The sequence below is a fragment of the Dendropsophus ebraccatus genome, chromosome 4, assembly GCF_027789765.1.
Source record: "Dendropsophus ebraccatus isolate aDenEbr1 chromosome 4, aDenEbr1.pat, whole genome shotgun sequence".
Lineage (NCBI taxonomy): Eukaryota > Metazoa > Chordata > Amphibia > Anura > Hylidae > Dendropsophus > Dendropsophus ebraccatus.
This window is the reverse complement of record NC_091457.1, coordinates 24,125,426-24,140,810: the sequence shown is the minus strand read 5'-3', so window position 1 is coordinate 24,140,810 and position 15,385 is coordinate 24,125,426. Positions and strand designations below refer to the sequence as shown.

Sequence of the window (15,385 nt, the reverse complement as noted above, 5' to 3'; positions counted from 1 at the left end):
CCACTCACTACACTGGCGCCAGAAAACCCTGGAGGAGAGAAGACTGCACGCAACCAGTGGAAGCGGACGAGCCTCAGTACTGTCAAAAGGTGGGCTCGTCCGGGATTTGAACCCGGGACCTCTCGCACCCTAAGCGAGAATCATACCCCTAGACCAACGAGCCGAGCTGGACGTGTCGCTGTCACGCCGCCAGCCAGCACGGTCCGCGTTCACAGGAAGACGGCATTGCCTGCTTTTCTCGCAGTGTGGCTTCTAAAGTTGAATCCACTGTACCCTAAAAACAACGCCTCCGCATTAAACACCCCTGCCGCCGAACCAAAAATAAATAAATAACAAAAAGAAAGCAAAGGGCGCTGGTAGAGACCGGCTTAAATGATTTCACACCGCAAAGAAAGGCAGAGGGAGCCTAGGTCCGGGGTCGTCCGGGATTTGAACCCGGGGCCTTTCGCACCCGAAGCGCGAATCATACTACTAGACCAACGAGCCGTTGCACGTCGCATGTCCCAGAGCCACTTGGGGCGAGCTAGCCTTCCTAGATTCACAAAAGGCGGGCTGTGCAGGCGGCAGAAAAGGGGAACTGGAAAAGCCAGGGCTCGTCCGGGATTTGAACCCGGGACCTCTCGCACCCAAAGCGAGAATCATACCCCTAGACCAACGAGCCGCAGATGCGCATGATGTCTCCTCCCGACGTGCCAATTGTGGGCTGGCAAACTGTACTGCCGCGTGGGCAGCCTGCTATGCCGTGCGTTGCCCTCTCTCACGGATCCCGTGCGGAAAAGTCCACCGAAGACGGCATTCGTTCAACATCAAAGCAAAGAGGAGTTTCGGGGTGGAACTCTGCATGACGGCGGGAGAAAAAGCGCAGTTTGGCGTTAGAAAGGTATTCCCGCTGCAGGGAGGCATTCGGTTGACAGGAAGCAACAGCATACCCTCGAGCGCGAGAGAGAGACACGTCGGGTGTTTCCCACTCACTACACTGGCGCCAGAAAACCCTGGAGGAGAGAAGACTGCACGCAACCAGTGGAAGCGGACGAGCCTCAGTACTGTCAAAAGGTGGGCTCGTCCGGGATTTGAACCCGGGACCTCTCGCACCCTAAGCGAGAATCATACCCCTAGACCAACGAGCCGAGCTGGGCGTGTCGCTGTCACGCCGCCAGCCAGCACGGTCCGTGTTCACAGGAAGACGGCATTGCCTGCTTTTCTCGCAGTGTGGCTTCTAAAGTTGAATCCACTGTACCCTAAAACAACGCCTCCGCATTAAACACCCCTGCCCCCGAACCAAAAATAAATAAATAACAAAAAGAAAGCAAAGGGCGCTGGTAGAGACCGGCTTAAATGATTTCCAACCGCCGAGAAAGGCAGAGGGAGCCTAGGTCCGGGCTCGTCCCTAAAGGCAGAGGGAGCCTAGGTCCGGGCTCGTCCGGGATTTGAACCCGGGGCCTCTCGCACCCGAAGCGAGAATCATACCACTAGACCAACGAGCCGTCGCACGTCGCATGTCCCAGAGCCGCGTGGGGCGAGCTAGCCTTCCAAGATTCACAAAAAGGCGGGCTGTGCAGGCGGCAGAAAAGGGGAACTGGAAAAGCCAGGGCTCGTCCGGGATTTGAACCCGGGACCTCTCGCACCCAAAGCGAGAATCGTACCCCTAGACCAACGACCTGCAGATGCGCATAATGCCTCCTCCCGACGTGCCAATTGTGGGCTGGCAAACTGTACTGCCGCGTGGGCAGCCTGCTATGCCCTGCGTTGCCCTCTCTCACGGATCCCGTGCGGAAAAGTCCACCGAAGACGGCATTCGTTCAACATCAAAGCAAAGAGGAGTTTCGGGGTGGAACTCTGCATGACGGCGGGAGAAAAAGCGCACTTTGGCGTTAGAAAGGTATTCCCGCTGCAGGGAGGCATTCGGTTGACAGGAAGCAACAGCATACCCTCAAGCGCGAGAGAGAGACACGTCGGGTGTTTCCCACTCACTACACTGGCGCCAGAAAACCCTGGAGGAGAGAAGACTGCACGCAACCAGTGGAAGCGGACGAGCCTCAGTACTGTCAAAAGGTGGGCTCGTCCGGGATTTGAACCCAGGACCTCTCGCACCCTAAGCGAGAATCATACCCCTAGACCAACGAGCCGAGCTGGGCGTGTCGCTGTCACGCCGCCAGCCAGCACGGTCCGCGTTCACAGGAAGACGGCATTGCCTGCTTTTTTCGCAGTGTGGCTTCTAAAGTTGAATCCACTGTACCCTAAAAACAACGCCTCCGCATTAAACACCCCTGCCGCCGAACCAAAAATAAATAAATAACAAAAAGAAAGCAAAGGGCGCTGGTAGAGACCGGCTTAAATGATTTCACACCGCAAAGAAAGGCAGAGGGAGCCTAGGTCCGGGCTCGTCCGGGATTTGAAGCCGGGGCCTCTCGCACCCGAAGCGATAATCATACTACTAGACCAACGAGCCGTCGCACGTCGCATGTCCCAGAGCTGCGTGGGGCAAGCTAGCCTTCCAAGATTCACAAAAAGGCGGGCTGTGCAGGCGGCAGAAAAGGGGAACTGGAAAAGCCAGGGCTCGTCCGGGATTTGAACCCGGGACCTCTCGCACCCAAAGCGAGAATCATACCCCTAGACCAACGAGCCGCAGATGCGCATGATGCCTCCTCCCGACGTGCCAATTGTGGGCTGGCAAACTGTACTGCCGCGTGGGCAGCCTGCTATGCCCTGCGTTGCCCTCTCTCACGGATCCCGTGCGGAAAAGTCCACCGAAGACGGCATTCGTTCAACATCAAAGCAAAGAGGAGTTTCGGGGTGGAACTCTGCATGACGGCGGGAGAAAAAGCGCACTTTGGCGTTAGAAAGGTATTCCCGCTGCAGGGAGGCATTCGGTTGACAGGAAGCAACAGCATACCCTCGAGCGCGAGAGAGAGACACGTCGGGTGTTTCCCACTCACTACACTGGCGCCAGAAAACCCTGGAGGAGAGAAGACTGCACGCAACCAGTGGAAGCGGACGAGCCTCAGTACTGTCAAAAGATGGCCTCGTCCGGGATTTGAACCCGGGACCTCTCGGACCCTAAGCGAGAATCATACCCCTAGACCAACGAGCCGAGCTGGGCGTGTCGCTGTCACGCCGCCAGCCAGCACGGTCCGCGTTCACAGGAAGACGGCATTGCCTGCTTTTCTCGCAGTGTGGCTTCTAAAGTTGAATCCACTGTACCCTAAAAACAACGCCTCCGCATTAAACACCCCTGCCGCCGAACCAAAAATAAATAAATAACAAAAAGAAAGCAAAGGGCGCTGGTAGAGACCGGCTTAAATGATTTCACACCGCAAAGAAAGGCAGAGGGAGCCTAGGTCCGGGCTTTGAACCCGGGGCCTCTCGCACCCGAAGCGAGAATCATACTACTAGACCAACGAGCCGTCGCACGCCGCATGTCCCAGAGCCGCGTGGGGCGAGCTAGCCTTCCAAGATTCACAAAAAGGCGGGCTGTGCAGGCGGCAGAAAAGGGGAACTGGAAAAGCCAGAGCTCGTCCGGGATTTGAACCCGGGACCTCTCGCACCCAAAGCGAGAATCATACCCCTAGACCAACGAGCCGCAGATGCGCATGATGTCTCCTCCCGACGTGCCAATTGTGGGCTGGCAAACTGTACTGCCGCGTGGGCAGCCTGCTATGCCCTGCGTTGCCCTCTCTCACGGATCCCGTGCGGAAAAGTCCATCGAAGACGGCATTCGTTCAACATCAAAGCAAAGAGGAGTTTCGGGGTGGAACTCTGCATGACGGCGGGAGAAAAAGCGCAGTTTGGCGTTAGAAAGGTATTCCCGCTGCAGGGAGGCATTCGGTTGACAGGAAGCAACAGCATACCCTCGAGCGCGAGAGAGAGACACGTCGGGTGTTTCCCACTCACTACACTGGCGCCAGAAAACCCTGGAGGAGAGAAGACTGCACGCAACCAGTGGAAGCGGACGAGCCTCAGTACTGTCAAAAGGTGGGCTCGTCCGGGATTTGAACCCGGGACCTCTCGCACCCTAAGCGAGAATCATACCCCTAGACCAACGAGCCGAGCTGGGCGTGTCGCTGTCACGCCGACAGCCAGCACGGTCCGCGTTCACAGGAAGACGGCATTGCCTGCTTTTCTCGCAGTGTGGCTTCTAAAGTTGAATCCACTGTACCCTAAAAACAACGCCTCCGCATTAAACACCCCTGCCGCCGAACCAAAAATAAATAAATAACAAAAGAAAGCAAAGGGCGCTGGTAGAGACCGGCTTAAATGATTTCACACCGCAAAGAAAGGCAGAGGGAGCCTAGGTCCGGGCTCGTCCGGGATTTGAACCCGGGGCCTCTCGCACCCGAAGCGAGAATCATACTACTAGACCAACGAGCCGTCGCACGTCGCATGTCCCAGAGCCGCGTGGGGCGAGCTAGCCTTCCAAGATTCACAAAAAGGCGGGCTGTGCAGGCGGCAGAAAAGAGGAACTGGAAAAGCCAGGGCTCGTCCGGGATTTGAACCCGGGACCTCTCGCACCCAAAGCGAGAATCATACCCCTAGACCAACGAGCTGCAGATGCGCATGACTCCTCCTACCGACGTGCCAATTGTGGGCAGGCAAACTGTACTGCCGCGTGGGCAGCCTGCTATGCCCTGCGTTGCCCTCTCTCACGGATCCCGTGCGGAAAAGTCCACCGAAGACGGCATTCGTTCAACATCAAAGCAAAGAGGAGTTTAGGGGTGGAACTCTGCATGACGGCGGGAGAAAAAGCGCAGTTTGGCGTTAGAAAGGCATTCCCGCTGCAGAGAGGCATTCGGTTGACAGGAAGCAACAGCATACCCTCGAGCGCGAGAGAGAGACACGTCGGGTGTTTCCCACTCACTACACTGGCGCCAGAAAACCCTGGAGGAGAGAAGACTGCACGCAACCAGTGGAAGCGGACGAGCCTCAGTACTGTCAAAAGGTGGGCTCGTCCGGGATTTGAACCCGGGACCTCTCGCACCGTAAGCGAGAATCATACCCCTAGACCAACGAGCCGAGCTGGGCGTGTCGCTGTCACGCCGCCAGCCAGCACGGTCCGCGTTCACAGGAAGACGGCATTGCCTGCTTTTCTCGCAGTGTGGCTTCTAAAGTTGAATCCACTGTACCCTAAAAACAACGCCTCCGCATTAAACACCCCTGCCGCCGAACCAAAAATAAATAAATAACAAAAAGAAAGCAAAGGGCGCTGGTAGAGACCGGCTTAAATGATTTCACACCGCAAAGAAAGGCAGAGGGAGTCTAGGTCCGGGCTCGTCCGGGATTTGAACCCGGGGCCTCTCGCACCCGAAGCGAGAATCATACTACTAGACCAACGAGCCGTCGCACGTCGCATGTCCCAGAGCCACGTGGGGCGAGCTAGCCTTCCTAGATTCACAAAAAGGCAGTCTGTGCAGGCGGCAGAAAAGGGGAACTGGAAAAGCCAGGGCTCGTCCGGGATTTCAACCAGGGACCTCTCGCACCCAAAGCGAGAATCATACCCCTAGACCAACGAGCCGCAGATGCGCATGATGCCTCCTCCCGACGTGCAAATTGTGGGCTGGCAAACTGTACTGCCGCGTGGGCAGCCTGCTATGCCCTGTGTTGCCCTCTCTCACGGATCCCGTGCGGAAAAGTCCACCGAAGACGGCATTCGTTCAACATCAAAGCAAAGAGGAGTTTCGGGGTGGAACTCTGCATGACGGCGGGAGAAAAAGCGCACTTTGGCGTTAGAAAGGCATTCCCGCTGCAGAGAGGCATTCGGTTGACAGGAAGCAACAGCATACCCTCGAGTGCGAGAGAGAGACACGTCGGGTGTTTCCCACTCACTACACTGGCGCCAGAAAACCCTGGAGGAGAGAAGACTGCACGCAACCAGTGGAAGCGGACGAGCCTCAGTACTGTCAAAAGGTGGGCTCGTCCGGGATTTGAACCCGGGACCTCTCGCACCGTAAGCGAGAATCATACCCCTAGACCAACGAGCCGAGCTGGGCGTGTCGCTGTCACGCCGCCAGCCAGCACGGTCCGCGTTCACAGGAAGACGGCATTGCCTGCTTTTCTCGCAGTGTGGCTTCTAAAGTTGAATCCACTGTACCCTAAAAACAACGCCTCCGCATTAAACACCCCTGCCGCCGAACCAAAAATAAATAAATAACAAAAAGAAAGCAAAGGGCGCTGGTAGAGACCGGCTTAAATGATTTCACACCGCAAAGAAAGGCAGAGGGAGTCTAGGTCCGGGCTCGTCCGGGATTTGAACCCGGGGCCTCTCGCACCCGAAGCGAGAATCATACTACTAGACCAACGAGCCGTCGCACGTCGCATGTCCCAGAGCCACGTGGGGCGAGCTAGCCTTCCTAGATTCACAAAAAGGCAGTCTGTGCAGGCGGCAGAAAAGGGGAACTGGAAAAGCCAGGGCTCGTCCGGGATTTCATCCAGGGACCTCTCGCACCCAAAGCGAGAATCATACCCCTAGACCAACGAGCCGCAGATGCGCATGATGCCTCCTCCCGACGTGCAAATTGTGGGCTGGCAAACTGTACTGCCGCGTGGGCAGCCTGCTATGCCCTGTGTTGCCCTCTCTCACGGATCCCGTGCGGAAAAGTCCACCGAAGACGGCATTCGTTCAACATCAAAGCAAAGAGGAGTTTCGGGGTGGAACTCTGCATGACGGCGGGAGAAAAAGCGCACTTTGGCGTTAGAAAGGCATTCCCGCTGCAGAGAGGCATTCGGTTGACAGGAAGCAACAGCATACCCTCGAGTGCGAGAGAGAGACACGTCGGGTGTTTCCCACTCACTACACTGGCGCCAGAAAACCCTGGAGGAGAGAAGACTGCACGCAACCAGTGGAAGCGGACGAGCCTCAGTACTGTCAAAAGGTGGGCTCGTCCGGGATTTGAACCCGGGACCTCTCGCACCCTAAGCGAGAATCATACCCCTAGACCAACGAGCCGAGCTGGGCGTGTCGCTGTCACGCCGCCAGCCAGCACGGTCCGTGTTCACAGGAAGACGGCATTGCCTGCTTTTCTCGCAGTGTGGCTTCTAAAGTTGAATCCACTGTACCCTAAAACAACGCCTCCGCATTAAACACCCCTGCCCCCGAACCAAAAATAAATAAATAACAAAAAGACAGCAAAGGGCGCTGGTAGAGACCGGCTTAAATGATTTCCAACCGCCGAGAAAGGCAGAGGGAGCCTAGGTCCGGGCTCGTCCCTAAAGGCAGAGGGAGCCTAGGTCCGGGCTCGTCCGGGATTTGAACCCGGGGCCTCTCGCACCCGAAGCGAGAATCATACCACTAGACCAACGAGCCGTCGCACGTCGCATGTCCCAGAGCCGCGTGGGGCGAGCTAGCCTTCCAAGATTCACAAAAAGGCGGGCTGTGCAGGCGGCAGAAAAGGGGAACTGGAAAAGCCAGGGCTCGTCCGGGATTTGAACCCGGGACCTCTCGCACCCAAAGCGAGAATCGTACCCCTAGACCAACGACCTGCAGATGCGCATAATGCCTCCTCCCGACGTGCCAATTGTGGGCTGGCAAACTGTACTGCCGCGTGGGCAGCCTGCTATGCCCTGCGTTGCCCTCTCTCACGGATCCCGTGCGGAAAAGTCCACCGAAGACGGCATTCGTTCAACATCAAAGCAAAGAGGAGTTTCGGGGTGGAACTCTGCATGACGGCGGGAGAAAAAGCGCACTTTGGCGTTAGAAAGGTATTCCCGCTGCAGGGAGGCATTCGGTTGACAGGAAGCAACAGCATACCCTCAAGCGCGAGAGAGAGACACGTCGGGTGTTTCCCACTCACTACACTGGCGCCAGAAAACCCTGGAGGAGAGAAGACTGCACGCAACCAGTGGAAGCGGACGAGCCTCAGTACTGTCAAAAGGTGGGCTCGTCCGGGATTTGAACCCGGGACCTCTCGCACCCTAAGCGAGAATCATACCCCTAGACCAACGAGCCGAGCTGGGCGTGTCGCTGTCACGCCGCCAGCCAGCACGGTCCGCGTTCACAGGAAGACGGCATTGCCTGCTTTTTTCGCAGTGTGGCTTCTAAAGTTGAATCCACTGTACCCTAAAAACAACGCCTCCGCATTAAACACCCCTGCCGCCGAACCAAAAATAAATAAATAACAAAAAGAAAGCAAAGGGCGCTGGTAGAGACCGGCTTAAATGATTTCACACCGCAAAGAAAGGCAGAGGGAGCCTAGGTCCGGGCTCGTCCGGGATTTGAAGCCGGGGCCTCTCGCACCCGAAGCGATAATCATACTACTAGACCAACGAGCCGTCGCACGTCGCATGTCCCAGAGCTGCGTGGGGCAAGCTAGCCTTCCAAGATTCACAAAAAGGCGGGCTGTGCAGGCGGCAGAAAAGGGGAACTGGAAAAGCCAGGGCTCGTCCGGGATTTGAACCCGGGACCTCTCGCACCCAAAGCGAGAATCATACCCCTAGACCAACGAGCCGCAAATGCGCATGATGCCTCCTCCCGACGTGCCAATTTTGGGCTGGCAAACTGTACTGCCGCGTGGGCAGCCTGCTATGCCCTGCGTTGCCCTCTCTCACGGATCCCGTGCGGAAAAGTCCACCGAAGACGGCATTCGTTCAACATCAAAGCAAAGAGGAGTTTCGGGGTGGAACTTTGCATGACGGCGGGAGAAAAAGCGCACTTTGGCGTTAGAAAGGTATTCCCGCTGCAGGGAGGCATTCAGTTGACAGGAAGCAACAGCATACCCTCGAGCGCGAGAGAGAGACACGTCGGGTGTTTCCCACTCACTACACTGGCGCCAGAAAACCCTGGAGGAGAGAAGACTGCACGCAACCAGTGGAAGCGGACGAGCCTCAGTACTGTCAAAAGGTGGGCTCGTCCGGGATTTGAACCCGGGACCTCTCGCACCCTAAGCGAGAATCATACCCCTAAACCAACGGGCCGAGCTGGGCGTGTCGCTGTCACGCCGCCAGCCAGCACGGTCCGCGTTCACAGGAAGACGGCATTGCCTGCTTTTCTCGCAGTGTGGCTTCTAAAGTTGAATCCACTGTACCCTAAAAACAACGCCTCCGCATTAAACACCCCTGCCGCCGAACCAAAAATAAATAAATAACAAAAAGAAAGCAAAGGGCGCTGGTAGAGACCGGCTTAAATGATTTCACACCGCAAAGAGAGGCAGAGGGAGCCTAGGTCCGGGCTCGTCCGGGATTTGAAGCCGGGGCCTCTCGCACCCGAAGCGAGAATCATACTACTAGACCAACGAGCCGTCGCACGTCGCATGTCCCAGAGCCGCGTGGGGCAAGCTAGCCTTCCAAGATTCACAAAAAGGCGGGCTGTGCAGGCGGCAGAAAAGGGGAACTGGAAAAGCCAGGGGTCGTCCGGGATTTGAACCCGGGACCTCTCGCACCCAAAGCGAGAATCATACCCCTAGACCAACGAGCCGCAGATGCGCATGATGCCTCCTCCCGACGTGCCAATTGTGGGCTGGCAAACTGTACTGCCGCGTGGGCAGCCTGCTATGCCCTGCGTTGCCCTCTCTCACGGATCCTGTGCGGAAAAGTCCACCGAAGACGGCATTCGTTCAACATCAAAGCAAAGAGGAGTTTCGGGTTGGAGCTCTGCATGACGGCGGGAGAAAAAGCGCAGTTTGGCGTTAGAAAGGTATTCCCGCTGCAGGGAGGCATTCGGTTGACAGGAAGCAACAGCATACCCTCGAGCGCGAGAGAGAGACACGTCGGGTGTTTCCCACTCACTACACTGGCGCCAGAAAACCCTAGAGGAAAGAAGACTGCACGCAACCAGTGGAAGCGGACGAGCCTCAGTACTGTCAAAGGGTGGGCTCGTCCGGGATTTGAACCCGGGACCTCTCGCACCCTAAGCGAGAATCATACCCCTAGACCAACGAGCCGAGCCGGGCGTGTCGCTGTCACGCCGCCAGCCAGCACGGTCCGTGTTCACAGGAAGACGGCATTGCCTGCTTTTCTCGCAGTGTGGCTTCTAAAGTTGAATCCACTGTACCCTAAAAACAACGCCTCCGCATTAAACACCCCTGCCGCCGAACCAAAAATAAATAAATAACAAAAAGAAAGCAAAGGGCGCTGGTAGAGACCGGCTTAAATGATTTCACACCGCAAAGAAAGGCAGAGGGAGCCTAGGTCCGGGCTCGTCCCTAAAGGCAGAGGGAGCCTAGGTCCGGGCTCGTCCGGGATTTGAACCCGGGGCCTCTCGCACCCGAAGCGAGAATCATACCACTAGACCAACGAGCCGTCGCACGTCGCATGTCCCAGAGCCGCGTGGGGCGAGCTAGCCTTCCAAGATTCACAAAAAGGCGTGCTGTGCAGGCGGCAGAAAAGGGGAACTGGAAAAGCCAGGGCTCGTCCGGGATTTGAACCCGGGACCTCTCGCACCCAAAGCGAGAATCGTACCCCTAGACCAACGAGCCGCAGATGCGCATAATGCCTCCTCCCGACGTGCCAATTGTGGGCTGGCAAACTGTACTGCCGCGTGGGCAGCCTGCTATGCCCTGCGTTGCCCTCTCTCACGGATCCCGTGCGGAAAAGTCCACCGAAGACGGCATTCGTTCAACATCAAAGCAAAGAGGAGTTTCGGGGTGGAACTCTGCATGACGGCGGGAGAAAAAGCGCACTTTGGCGTTAGAAAGGTATTCCCGCTGCAGGGAGGCATTCGGTTGACAGGAAGCAACAGCATACCCTCGAGCGCGAGAGAGAGACACGTCGGGTGTTTCCCACTCACTACACTGGCGCCAGAAAACCCTGGAGGAGAGAAGACTGCACGCAACCAGTGGAAGCGGACGAGCCTCAGTACTGTCAAAAGGTGGACTCGTCCGGGATTTGAACCCGGGACCTCTCGCACCCTAAGCGAGAATCATACCCCTAGACCAACGAGCCGAGCTGGGCGTGTCGCTGTCACGCCGCCAGCCAGCACGGTCCGCGTTCACAGGAAGACGGCATTGCCTGCTTTTCTCGCAGTGTGGCTTCTAAAGTTGAATCCACTGTACCCTAAAAACAACGCCTCCGCATTAAACACCCCTGCCGCCGAACCAAAAATAAATAAATAACAAAAAGAAAGCAAAGGGCGCTGGTAGAGACCGGCTTAAATGATTTCACACCGCAAAGAAAGGCAGAGGGAGCCTAGGTCCGGGCTCGTCCGGGATTTGAACCCGGGGCCTCTCGCACCCGAAGCGAGAATCATACTACTAGACCAACGAGCCGTCGCACGTCGCATGTCCCAGAGCCGCGTGGGGCGAGCTAGCCTTCCAAGATTCACAAAAAGGCGGGCTGTGCAGGCGGCAGAAAAGGGGAACTGGAAAAGCCAGGGCTCGTCCGGGATTTGAACCCGGGACCTCTCGCACCCAAAGCGAGAATCATACCCCTAGACCAACGAGCCGCAGATGCGCATGATGCCTCCTCCCGACGTGCCAATTGTGGGCTGGCAAACTGTACTGCCGCGTGGGCAGCCTGCTATGCCCTGCGTTGCCCTCTCTCACGGATCCCGTGCGGAAAAGTCCACCGAAGACGGCATTCGTTCAACATCAAAGCAAAGAGGAGTTTCGGGGTGGAACTCTGCATGACGGCGGGAGAAAAAGCGCAGTTTGGCGTTAGAAAGGGATTCCCGCTGCAGGGAGGCATTCGGTTGACAGGAAGCAACAGCATACCCTCGAGCGCGAGAGAGAGACACGTTGGGTGTTTCCCACTCACTACACTGGCGCCAGAAAACCCTGGAGGAGAGAAGACTGCACGCAACCAGTGGAAGCGGACGAGCCTCAGTACTGTCAAAAGGTGGGCTCGTCCGGGATTTGAACCCGGGACCTCTCGCACCCTAAGCGAGAATCATACCCCTAGACCAACAAGCCGAGCTGGGCGTGTCGCTGTCATGCCGCCAGCCAGCACGGTCCGTGTTCACAGGAAGACGGCATTGCCTGCTTTTCTCGCAGTGTGGCTTCTAAAGTTGAATCCACTGTTCCCTAAAACAACCCCTCCGCATTAAACACCCCTGCCCCCGAACCGAAAATAAATAAATAACAAAAAGAAAGCAAAGGGCGCTGGTAGAGACCGGCTTAAATGATTTCCCACCGCCAAGAAAGGCAGAGGGAGCCTAGGTCCGGGCTCGTCCGGGATTTGAACCCGGGGCCTCTCGCACCCGAAGCGAGAATCATACCACTAGACCAACGAGCCGTCGCACGTCGCCTGACCCTGAGCCGCGTGGGGCGAGCTAGCCTTCCAAGATTCACAAAAAGGCGGGCTGTGCAGGCGGCAGAAAAGGGGAACTGGAAAAGCTAGGGCTCGTCCGGGATTTGAACCCGGGACCTCTCGCACCCAAAGCGAGAATCATACCCCTAGACCAACGAGCCGCAGATGCACCATGCTGCCTCCGCCCGACGTGCCAATTTTGGGCTGGCAAACTGTACTGCCGCGTGGGCAGCCTGCTATGCCCTGCGTTGCCCTCTCTCATGGATCCTGTGCGGAAAAGTCCACCGAAGACGGCATTCGTTCAACATCAAAGCAAAGAGGAGTTTCGGGGTGGAACTCTGCATGACGGCGGGAGAAAAAGCGCAGTTTGGCGTTAGAAAGGCATTCCCGCTGCAGGGAGGCATTCGGTTGACAGGAAGCAACATCATACCCTCGAGCGCGAGAGAGAGACGCGTCGGGTGTTTCCCACTCACTTCACTGGCGCCAGAAAACCCTGGAGGAGAGAAGACTGCACGCAACTGGTGGAAGCGGACGAGCCTCAGTACTGTCAAAAGATATGTTCATCCGGGATTTGAACCCGGGACCTCTCACACCCTAAGCGAGAATCAAACCCCTAGACCAACGAGCCGAGCTGGCCATGCTACTGTCACGCCGCCAGCCAGCTCGGTCCGTGTTCTCAGGAAGACGGCATTGCCGGCTTTTCTCGCAGTGTGGCTTCTAAAGTTGAATCCACTGTACCCTAAAAACAATGCCTCCGGACTAAACACCCCTGCCCCCGAACAAAAAATAAATAAAAAATTAAATAACAAAAAGAAAGCAAAGTGCTCTGGTAGAGACCGGCTTAAATGATTTCCCACCACCTAGGAAGGCAAAGGGAGCCTAGGTCCGGGCTCGTCCGGGATTTGAACCCGGGGCCTCTCGCACCCGAAGCGAGAATCATACCACTAGACCAACGAGCCACCGCACGACGCCTGTCCCTGAGCCGCGTGGGGCGAGCTCGCCTTCCAAGATTCACAAAAAGGCGGGCTATGCAGGCAGCAGAAAATGGGAACTGGAAAAACCAGGGCTCGTCCGAGCCTAGCTGGGCGTGGCCCCGTCACGCCGCCAGCCAGCACGGTCCGTGCTCACAGGAAGACGGCATTGCCGGCTTTTCTCGCAGTGTGGCTTCTAAAGTTGAATCCACTGTACCCTAAAAACAACGCCTCCGCACTAAAAACCCCCGAACTGGGCGTGCCGCCGTCACGCCGCCAGCCAGCACGGTCCGTTTTCACAGGATATCTGGTTATTGAAGCTCTCTCAACCACCTGAGGATCAAAACCACTGTTAGGGCCACAGCGGCGTCCCGTGCTCCGGACCGCCGCCGCACCCTCTCTACCGCATCTGCAGCAGCCGGTGTCCATAGGCAGGGACCCGGCGCTGCCGTTGCTTCGGCCACGGGGGGCGCCTCACCTCACCGCGCTCCTGTCCGTTGCTATGCTGGCCGGCGTGGGCGTGCGCGCGCCGGCTGTCTCAGATTTAAAGGGGCAGTGCGCTCCTAATTGGCCTGTATGTCAAATTACTCCCCTATAAGTTCCAGCCCTGCCCCCTTCCAGGTGTTGGAGCCTCTACATGCTTCCCATAGCGTTTGGCCCAGCTCCCTGTTGTTCCTGATTCCTGTCCGCTACCTGGTCCCTAGTCCTTGTTCCTGGTTCCTGCTCCTCTGTTACACTATTGCTCCTGTGTTCCGCCTGTCACCTGCGGTTTTGCCTACAGGCCTCTGCCAGCACCATCTCCTGCCTACTGCTCCTGCCACGCCTCGCCTGCCGTCACTAGCAACCAAGCCAGGGGTAGCGACCTGGGGGTCACCTGCCGCAGCAAGTCCATCCCGCCTACTCCAGGCGTTACAACCACCTCCTACCTGACCTCGGAGGGTCTTGGGGCACCCGTGACCGCTGAGGATTCCCGTCTAATTCAGGCAGAGTTGATGAGACGGGCGTCAGTTTCCTGGGGGAACCAGTTGGAAGGGGGATGTTAGGAAAGAGTACTAGACAAGGGGGAGACAAAAGACATAAGATTAACAAATACAACTTTACAGTCAACACTGTCATCTATCACGGACAGTTCCTGTCCAGAGCAAAGATTTGGGAGGACTGGGAGGTTAGCTAAACCAGGGAACCCCTAGGGGGGTGTCCCAGAGCCACTAAGCCTCTGGACAGGTAGGGGGTATACCTAGTCAGATGTCACTACAGGACACTAAATATGAGAGAAGTATTAACTAAACAACTTGGTAAAGAACATGAGGCCGCACCGCGCGGCCTGACCTACAAATGTAAATTGTAGATAACTGTTCGAGGAGATGGCGGCAAAGGCATAAACATTTTGTTTGTAGCAGGGTCTCTGTAAGTCCACGAGTTACACTGGCATATCTAGGAAGAAAGAATCCCTCAGAGCGGAGTCAGTCACATCACTCCCTAGGTCTATTTCTCTGGACTGGTGTGCGTTTCCCTTGCGGTGTAGAGGGGGGTGCTCTCTTACGCCGTACCCGCGCTGGGGTCCAGGCCGGTGGAGGCGGCGGAGGCGGCGGGAGCAGTTCCCAAGCAGGGAGGGTAGGTACCAGGATTTCGAGGTCCCCACAAAACTGTTCCAGGTCGGCCGCACCACCAAGTGTCGCCGTCTTCCCATTGCGTCTTGCGCTCAGGCTAAAAGGAAACCCCCATCTATATAGGATGTTGGCGTCCTTCAGATTTTGCAGCAGGGGTTTGAGCAGTCTACGTCTCTGTAAGGTGGCCCATGAGAGGTCAGGCAGTAATTGGATGTCTTTCATGTCCCTGGCTTTTTGCATAATCAGCTCTTTGGTCATAAAATCAGTGACACAGCAGATTACATCCCGTGGCCGCCCATTATTATCTCTGGCTCTTAGCGCTCTGTGGGCCCTGTCCAGTTGTATGGCTCGGTCCATTGGCGGGCCTATTATCATATTGAACAGATCATTGAGGACCTGGCGTAGATCTTCCGCCTGGGACTGCTCCGGAAAGGCCTCTGACTCTAATATTGAGGCGGCGCCCTCTATTATCTAAATCCTCTAAATGTCTTTGGCATTCACTCAGGGCTTGGTGTTGGGCCGTCACTGTGGATTGCAACTCAGCTATATAAGTACGTGAATGGTCATGATCATCCTCAAGTACCTCAACCCTCTTTCCCACACTGTGCAGGTCTTGGCGCAAGGTTGCTATTT

General features: G+C 56.6%; 32 non-coding genes across 32 annotated transcripts; all 32 read right to left on the bottom strand.

Moving 5' to 3' along the window:
* Positions 1–91: 91 nt before the first annotated feature.
* TRNAP-AGG (transfer RNA proline (anticodon AGG)) lies at positions 92–163 on the bottom strand. The gene has a single exon. It is a non-coding gene; the product is annotated as a tRNA-Pro (tRNA).
* Positions 164–589: 426 nt separating this feature from the next.
* On the bottom strand, positions 590–661 carry TRNAP-UGG (transfer RNA proline (anticodon UGG)). Its single transcript has one exon. It is a non-coding gene; the product is annotated as a tRNA-Pro (tRNA).
* A 394-nt stretch (positions 662–1,055) lies between these two features.
* TRNAP-AGG (transfer RNA proline (anticodon AGG)) lies at positions 1,056–1,127 on the bottom strand. The gene has a single exon. It is a non-coding gene; the product is annotated as a tRNA-Pro (tRNA).
* Positions 1,128–1,412: 285 nt separating this feature from the next.
* TRNAP-CGG (transfer RNA proline (anticodon CGG)) lies at positions 1,413–1,484 on the bottom strand. Its single transcript has one exon. It is a non-coding gene; the product is annotated as a tRNA-Pro (tRNA).
* A 570-nt stretch (positions 1,485–2,054) lies between these two features.
* TRNAP-AGG (transfer RNA proline (anticodon AGG)) lies at positions 2,055–2,126 on the bottom strand. The gene has a single exon. It is a non-coding gene; the product is annotated as a tRNA-Pro (tRNA).
* A 427-nt stretch (positions 2,127–2,553) lies between these two features.
* TRNAP-UGG (transfer RNA proline (anticodon UGG)) lies at positions 2,554–2,625 on the bottom strand. The gene has a single exon. It is a non-coding gene; the product is annotated as a tRNA-Pro (tRNA).
* A 393-nt stretch (positions 2,626–3,018) lies between these two features.
* Positions 3,019–3,091, bottom strand: TRNAP-AGG (transfer RNA proline (anticodon AGG)). The gene has a single exon. It is a non-coding gene; the product is annotated as a tRNA-Pro (tRNA).
* Positions 3,092–3,508: 417 nt separating this feature from the next.
* On the bottom strand, positions 3,509–3,580 carry TRNAP-UGG (transfer RNA proline (anticodon UGG)). Its single transcript has one exon. It is a non-coding gene; the product is annotated as a tRNA-Pro (tRNA).
* Positions 3,581–3,974: 394 nt separating this feature from the next.
* On the bottom strand, positions 3,975–4,046 carry TRNAP-AGG (transfer RNA proline (anticodon AGG)). The gene has a single exon. It is a non-coding gene; the product is annotated as a tRNA-Pro (tRNA).
* Positions 4,047–4,296: 250 nt separating this feature from the next.
* TRNAP-CGG (transfer RNA proline (anticodon CGG)) lies at positions 4,297–4,368 on the bottom strand. The gene has a single exon. It is a non-coding gene; the product is annotated as a tRNA-Pro (tRNA).
* A 104-nt stretch (positions 4,369–4,472) lies between these two features.
* Positions 4,473–4,544, bottom strand: TRNAP-UGG (transfer RNA proline (anticodon UGG)). Its single transcript has one exon. It is a non-coding gene; the product is annotated as a tRNA-Pro (tRNA).
* A 394-nt stretch (positions 4,545–4,938) lies between these two features.
* On the bottom strand, positions 4,939–5,010 carry TRNAR-ACG (transfer RNA arginine (anticodon ACG)). The gene has a single exon. It is a non-coding gene; the product is annotated as a tRNA-Arg (tRNA).
* Positions 5,011–5,261: 251 nt separating this feature from the next.
* On the bottom strand, positions 5,262–5,333 carry TRNAP-CGG (transfer RNA proline (anticodon CGG)). The gene has a single exon. It is a non-coding gene; the product is annotated as a tRNA-Pro (tRNA).
* Positions 5,334–5,903: 570 nt separating this feature from the next.
* TRNAR-ACG (transfer RNA arginine (anticodon ACG)) lies at positions 5,904–5,975 on the bottom strand. The gene has a single exon. It is a non-coding gene; the product is annotated as a tRNA-Arg (tRNA).
* A 251-nt stretch (positions 5,976–6,226) lies between these two features.
* Positions 6,227–6,298, bottom strand: TRNAP-CGG (transfer RNA proline (anticodon CGG)). Its single transcript has one exon. It is a non-coding gene; the product is annotated as a tRNA-Pro (tRNA).
* Positions 6,299–6,868: 570 nt separating this feature from the next.
* On the bottom strand, positions 6,869–6,940 carry TRNAP-AGG (transfer RNA proline (anticodon AGG)). The gene has a single exon. It is a non-coding gene; the product is annotated as a tRNA-Pro (tRNA).
* A 285-nt stretch (positions 6,941–7,225) lies between these two features.
* Positions 7,226–7,297, bottom strand: TRNAP-CGG (transfer RNA proline (anticodon CGG)). Its single transcript has one exon. It is a non-coding gene; the product is annotated as a tRNA-Pro (tRNA).
* A 570-nt stretch (positions 7,298–7,867) lies between these two features.
* On the bottom strand, positions 7,868–7,939 carry TRNAP-AGG (transfer RNA proline (anticodon AGG)). The gene has a single exon. It is a non-coding gene; the product is annotated as a tRNA-Pro (tRNA).
* Positions 7,940–8,366: 427 nt separating this feature from the next.
* On the bottom strand, positions 8,367–8,438 carry TRNAP-UGG (transfer RNA proline (anticodon UGG)). The gene has a single exon. It is a non-coding gene; the product is annotated as a tRNA-Pro (tRNA).
* A 394-nt stretch (positions 8,439–8,832) lies between these two features.
* TRNAP-AGG (transfer RNA proline (anticodon AGG)) lies at positions 8,833–8,904 on the bottom strand. The gene has a single exon. It is a non-coding gene; the product is annotated as a tRNA-Pro (tRNA).
* A 251-nt stretch (positions 8,905–9,155) lies between these two features.
* On the bottom strand, positions 9,156–9,227 carry TRNAP-CGG (transfer RNA proline (anticodon CGG)). Its single transcript has one exon. It is a non-coding gene; the product is annotated as a tRNA-Pro (tRNA).
* Positions 9,228–9,331: 104 nt separating this feature from the next.
* Positions 9,332–9,403, bottom strand: TRNAP-UGG (transfer RNA proline (anticodon UGG)). Its single transcript has one exon. It is a non-coding gene; the product is annotated as a tRNA-Pro (tRNA).
* Positions 9,404–9,797: 394 nt separating this feature from the next.
* TRNAP-AGG (transfer RNA proline (anticodon AGG)) lies at positions 9,798–9,869 on the bottom strand. Its single transcript has one exon. It is a non-coding gene; the product is annotated as a tRNA-Pro (tRNA).
* A 286-nt stretch (positions 9,870–10,155) lies between these two features.
* On the bottom strand, positions 10,156–10,227 carry TRNAP-CGG (transfer RNA proline (anticodon CGG)). Its single transcript has one exon. It is a non-coding gene; the product is annotated as a tRNA-Pro (tRNA).
* Positions 10,228–10,331: 104 nt separating this feature from the next.
* Positions 10,332–10,403, bottom strand: TRNAP-UGG (transfer RNA proline (anticodon UGG)). Its single transcript has one exon. It is a non-coding gene; the product is annotated as a tRNA-Pro (tRNA).
* A 394-nt stretch (positions 10,404–10,797) lies between these two features.
* On the bottom strand, positions 10,798–10,869 carry TRNAP-AGG (transfer RNA proline (anticodon AGG)). The gene has a single exon. It is a non-coding gene; the product is annotated as a tRNA-Pro (tRNA).
* A 251-nt stretch (positions 10,870–11,120) lies between these two features.
* TRNAP-CGG (transfer RNA proline (anticodon CGG)) lies at positions 11,121–11,192 on the bottom strand. The gene has a single exon. It is a non-coding gene; the product is annotated as a tRNA-Pro (tRNA).
* A 104-nt stretch (positions 11,193–11,296) lies between these two features.
* Positions 11,297–11,368, bottom strand: TRNAP-UGG (transfer RNA proline (anticodon UGG)). The gene has a single exon. It is a non-coding gene; the product is annotated as a tRNA-Pro (tRNA).
* Positions 11,369–11,762: 394 nt separating this feature from the next.
* Positions 11,763–11,834, bottom strand: TRNAP-AGG (transfer RNA proline (anticodon AGG)). Its single transcript has one exon. It is a non-coding gene; the product is annotated as a tRNA-Pro (tRNA).
* A 250-nt stretch (positions 11,835–12,084) lies between these two features.
* TRNAP-CGG (transfer RNA proline (anticodon CGG)) lies at positions 12,085–12,156 on the bottom strand. Its single transcript has one exon. It is a non-coding gene; the product is annotated as a tRNA-Pro (tRNA).
* A 104-nt stretch (positions 12,157–12,260) lies between these two features.
* TRNAP-UGG (transfer RNA proline (anticodon UGG)) lies at positions 12,261–12,332 on the bottom strand. Its single transcript has one exon. It is a non-coding gene; the product is annotated as a tRNA-Pro (tRNA).
* A 726-nt stretch (positions 12,333–13,058) lies between these two features.
* TRNAP-CGG (transfer RNA proline (anticodon CGG)) lies at positions 13,059–13,130 on the bottom strand. Its single transcript has one exon. It is a non-coding gene; the product is annotated as a tRNA-Pro (tRNA).
* Positions 13,131–15,385: the final 2,255 nt, after the last annotated feature.